The 5,374-nt window shown below is 41.1% G+C and overlaps 1 pseudogene; it reads right to left on the reverse strand.

Annotated features, from left to right (window-relative positions):
• Positions 1 to 3,070: 3,070 nt before the first annotated feature.
• Positions 3,071 to 3,580, reverse strand: LOC109457478 (putative ribosome biogenesis protein RLP24 pseudogene; annotated as a pseudogene).
• Between the last annotated feature and the right edge of the window lie 1,794 nt (positions 3,581 to 5,374).

Below are 5,374 nucleotides of genomic sequence, written 5' to 3' on the forward strand. Positions count from 1 at the left end.
TCATTAAAATTAAATTTTTCTGCTCTGTGAAAGACACAGTCAAGAAAATAAAAAGACAAGCCAGAGACTGAGAGAAAAATATTTGCAAAAGACATAGTTGATAAAGGACTGTTATCCAAAACACACAAAGAACTCTTAAAACTCAACAATAAGAAAACAAACATTCCAATCAAAACATAGGCCAAAGACCTTAACAGATACCTCACCAAATAAGTATATGAAAAGATGCTCCACACCATATGTCATCAGAGAAATGCAAATTAAAACAGTTGTGAGATACCACTACAAAACTATTAGAAGGTACAAAATCCAGAACACTGACAATGCCATGTGCTAGTAAGAATGTGGATCAACAGGAACTCTCATTCATTACTTATGGGAATGCAAAATGGGACAGCTGTTTTGGAAGACAATTTGGTAGTTTCTTACAAAACTAAACGTACCCTGGCCACATTATCCAGTAATCGTGCACCTTGGTTTTTACGCAAAGGAGTTGAAAAACTCATGTCCACACAAAAACCTACACACAGATATATGCGGAAGTTCTGACAATTACATTCACGAGCTTTTCACCATGCACTCACACAGTGGAAAGTTTGTGAACTTAATTGTCCATCTTTCCCTATAGCAGCTTTATTCATAACTGCCAAAACCTGGAAGAAACCAAGATGTCCTTCAGTAGGTAAATGGATAAATAAACTGATACATCCACAACAGAATATCATTCAGTGCTGAAAAGAGATGATCTATCAAGCCATACAAAGACATAGAGGAATCTTAAATGCAGAATACAAAGTGAAAGAAGCCAGTCTGAAAAGGCATGATTCCAATTATATGACATTCTGAAAAAGGCGAAACTATGGAAACCATAAAAAGATCAGTGGTTGCCAGGGGTTGAAGTAGCAGAAGAGATGAATAGGTGAAGTACAGAGGATTTTTAGGACAGAAACTACTCTATATGATACTATAATGGCGGATACATGTTATTGTGTATTTATCCGAAACCACACAATGCACAACACCAAGAGTGAACCCTAGTGTAAACTATGGACTCTCAGTGATAACGATGAGTCAATGTAGGTTCATCAGTTGTAACAAATATACCACTCTGGTGGGGAATGGTGATAATGGGGGAGCCTCTGCATGTGGGGGGCAAGTGGTCTATGGGAAATCTTTGTACACTCCACTTAATTCTGCTGTGAACCTAGAACTGCTCTTAAAAAATAGTCTATGTTTTAAAAAATTATTTGAGGAAGTGAGTTCTGAGAGGCTACTAACTTGCTCAAGGGAAAAATCGCACATCTGAAAAAAAAATAGCACATCTGTAGTCCTCTTTCATGAGTGTCTTTGAAATATGGCTCCTGGGACTTCCACTTTCTGCCATTGTAGAGTAGAGCAAATTCAGGAACTGAATTTGCTGCCTTCCTTAAAAAACTGGACAAAATATTTGAAACAGCAGTTTCAGACATCGAACAACAGGCAGCATATGGACAGTGACCCCTGAAAGGAAACAAAAGAGATGAGCTCCATGGTTGCCTCAACTTACTGCCTGGAGAGAATTTCCTGTCAGTAGCACAGAGTGGTGGAAACTAGGTAGAACCCTGTGGTCTCCCTGAGTTGAGAGACAGAGCTGAGAATTTGAGAAAACTCAGTGGCTGGAATTTGCAGAGTAGAGTACCAGAGAGATTAATGGGGGGGAGGGGAAGGGGGAGAGAGAGAGAGAGAGAGAGAGAGAGAGAGAGAGAGAGAGACAGAGAGACAGAGAGAGAGACAGAGAGAGAGACAGAGAGAGAGACAGAGAGAGAGAGAGACAGAGAGAGACAGAGAGAGAGAGAGAGAGACAGAGAGACAGAGAGAGAGACAGAGAGAGAGAGAGAGAGAGAGAGAGAGAGAGAGAGAGAGAGAGAGAGATCCAAAGATCTGAAGAGGGTTCCCCTCAAGTCTTCAGCTGAGTACTGATAAGCACTTACTACCAAGCCTGGAGGTATAAACCACCAAAAAAATAGTTGTTGAAGCTCACACAGGATTGATAATAGTTTACATTCTCAAAAAACAGAGTAAAGAAACCTCAAAATCAGGGCATCAAGTAGAGTACTCAGAAGGCTATTGCCTCAGTAGTAATGGGATCAAATTAAAGGCTGCTCTGGTCCCATCTAACAAAGCTTAAAAACAAGCCTCAGATGAATCAAATTAGTTTCTTAGCTGTACCAAAACAAAGCTCAACATTGTTTTTCTGAGTTGATTGCTATGGACAGATAAGCAGTAAGTATATCTTAACATATCTCTCAACATAAAAGTGTTAATTTTAAAAATTAGACATATGAGGTGTGATCAAACAACACAGTGAATGTTTAAATTTTAAAAATGTATTACAGTAAGAGATACATTGCCATCAATCCCCCTCAAAATACTCCTCTTTACTTCAAACACTCTTATCCCATCATTCTTGCCACTTTCTGAAGCAGTTCTGGAAGTCCTCTTTCATGAGTGTCTTTACTTGCACTGTCGTGGCTGCCTCAATGTCCTGAATTGACTCAAAATGTTTTCCTTTGATAGTCATTTTGACTTTGGGGAAGAGCCAGAAGTCACACGGTGCCAGATCTGGTGAATAAGGTGGATAAGGACACAGTATGATGTTTTTATTTGACAGAAACTGCCAGGTACCAGAAGTGATGTGTGACATGGAACATTGTCATGATAGAGGACGAAGTAAAGACACTCACGAAAAAGGACTTCCATAACCACTTCAGAAAGTGGCAAGAATGATAGGATAAGTGTGTTTGAAGTGAAGCTGAGTTTTTTGAGGGGGATTAATGGCAATGTGTCTCTTACTGTAATAAATTTTTAAATTTAAATTCGCTGTATTTTTTATCACAACTTGTACATCCATCAGTGAAACATTGAGATGCAATTTGGCATCCACAATATCTGATGTTTTGCAGAGAGCAATGTAGAAGACATATATTAATATTTTAAATCATGTTTTCATTTGAATCACCTTATGTAAAAAAATCAAACTTAGATGTTCTAAGTCTCTAAAGGAGATTTTCCAATGTACTCACAGAAATGATTACAGACAGTTAAGATTTTCATAAACAATTTCCCTGTCCACATCCTGTTGTAATTTCTGTACCATTTTGTTTTCCAGTTGCTTTCCTTGGCATGTAAAGTGGGTCCGGATGAGATGAATGTTTTGCTTGACTTCTTTGATGTCCTGACCTTTCTGCAGTTCTTTATTTTTCTTCAACCTGCTCATTATAAATTTAGCTTGGTGTTTCTGTTTGATCTCTTCAACTCTCTTCATTGTATCGATCGTTTTATTCCACAACTCTCACTGGTACTTGACAGGTTCATTTCTATGTTTTTAAAATTCAATCTAATTATCCACTGTCCAATCTTTACCAGCTGCTTTATGGAATGCTTTAGTCCATCTAAACTTGCGAGGTTCGTGCTTCTTTTTAAAGTTTTTATGACACTTGGATTTATAGAACCTGAACACCTTGTAGTAGTTGCAGATGAACAGCATGCCGTGGCTGGGGTATATGGGCCCGGAACAAAAATAACACTTGTCAAGATGCATGAATGCGCATGGGAACCCACCACCCAAATGCTCGGCTTGAAAGGAAGTCCACATTCTTTCTTGTCCTGGCGTAGAACTAACCCCTGGTGGTTCACAGAACGTGAAAGCATTCACAAAACTCTACAAGAGTAAGAACAGATTTATTGAAAGTCGAAAAGAGAGAGAGTTCTGTTTGGAACTAGCAAAAGGAGTTTTGCCGGGGCAGTCTGATAGAAAGAGCTGCGGCAGGTTTCTGCTTAGCTTGAGTTTTATATTTTTCTAAGCAGGATGTAGCGTGCTTGTCAGCTTGCAGGAGGGCTGCCATTACAATTGTCTTCTCCTGGGAACTGTTCCCATCTATGATGGATGTCAGCTTCTGGGGTATTGCCCTTGCGATTGGAAACTGTTCTGTTCCCACCTATCATGGATGTAAGGTTCTTGTCAGCTTGCAGGTGCAGTGCTAGCCAGGGGATTCAGAGCTAAGCAGTTAATGTTTAAGCACATTCTTGCTAACTCACAAGCTTGCTCCTGTTAACTCTTTGCCTGTCCCATTCTGCCAGCTCACAAGCCCTCTCTGTTAGGCACAGCCGGAGGAATGAGTCGCAGGAGACCAATGTTGGTCTATTAGAATTTATTTGGCGTGTTTGAGCTGCGGGAGGTCAGGCTAGAAAAAACCATAACCTCCCTGAGCAGAAAGGGGTATGGAGTTTTATAGGAGGGGGTAAACAAGGTTGTTCCCCCTTCAGTGCTTCAGGGGGATTTCATTGCATTGTCTCTTGCAACAAACGGTTTTGGGATATAACCAAGGCCTCTGGCTCCACACCCTGGCCCCCATCTGGACAACCCAGCCCCCTCCAGGCCCACCTAGGCATGCTGATCACAAGCCCTTAGGATATAGACAAAGTAGAAAGCAAAACAGGATAAGATGGTTTCTACATTCCAGGCAGCTTCTCCAGGCCCAAGGCAAACACAAGCCAACAGGTACAGGGTACAAAGCAAGACAAGATGACTTTTAAGATACGAAGGTTCCTATTCCTGGCCTAAATATGGCCGAACATTCCTACCTCCTGTTATATGGAAACAAGGGAAGGGTGAAGTAGCAATGAGAGGTGAAATCTTTACTTGGAAAGATAAGCTGTCCTTGATCTCAGTTGTCTGATTCTGTCCCCCAGAAGAAGAAAGGCAGTGAGGATGGGAAGGCTTCATTAAACCATAGATGTTGTAAAACTGTAAGGAAGCTTCTCTCGAGTGGACCAAAGAACTGTGGCGCTGGCTGGATACCTCAACAAGGCCCAAATTAAATGCAAGTGCAAACGTGTCTTCCACCAGCACATTTATTTGAAAATTGCTATTAAGACCTGATCTTATTTTACTATAACATAAGACCGGGTCTTACATAACATAAGACCGGGTCTTAATATTCATTTTTGCTCCAAAAGATGCATTAGAGCTGATTGTCCAGCTAGGTCTTAATTTCGGGGAAACAGGGTAGGTACCTTACACGTGGAAGACTTGCTGGCTTCTGACTTTGAGGAAGGGCTAGGGTTTGGGGAAACTTCTGGGCCTCAATCATACCCCAAAGAAAGCTAAACCTCAAGACTTCTGTCTGACCGATTGGGCTGAACTGCTAGGTTAGCAAGTGGCAGCCCTCTGGACAACGCATCTCAGAGTCCTAAAACGGAGAAACAACACGTGTGTCTCCCTATCATCAGCATATGCCTCAGTGCATCTAATGCCACAGTTCCCTCGAGCCCTAAATTCTGAAGAGAGGAAATCAAGATCCATGTGTCTGTCCGTGCCCCCCTCTTTTCTCTC

The sequence above is a fragment of the Rhinolophus sinicus genome, chromosome 3 (assembly GCF_057876585.1).
Source record: "Rhinolophus sinicus isolate RSI-liver-muscle chromosome 3, RSI-T2T, whole genome shotgun sequence".
Taxonomy (NCBI): Eukaryota; Metazoa; Chordata; class Mammalia; order Chiroptera; family Rhinolophidae; genus Rhinolophus; species Rhinolophus sinicus.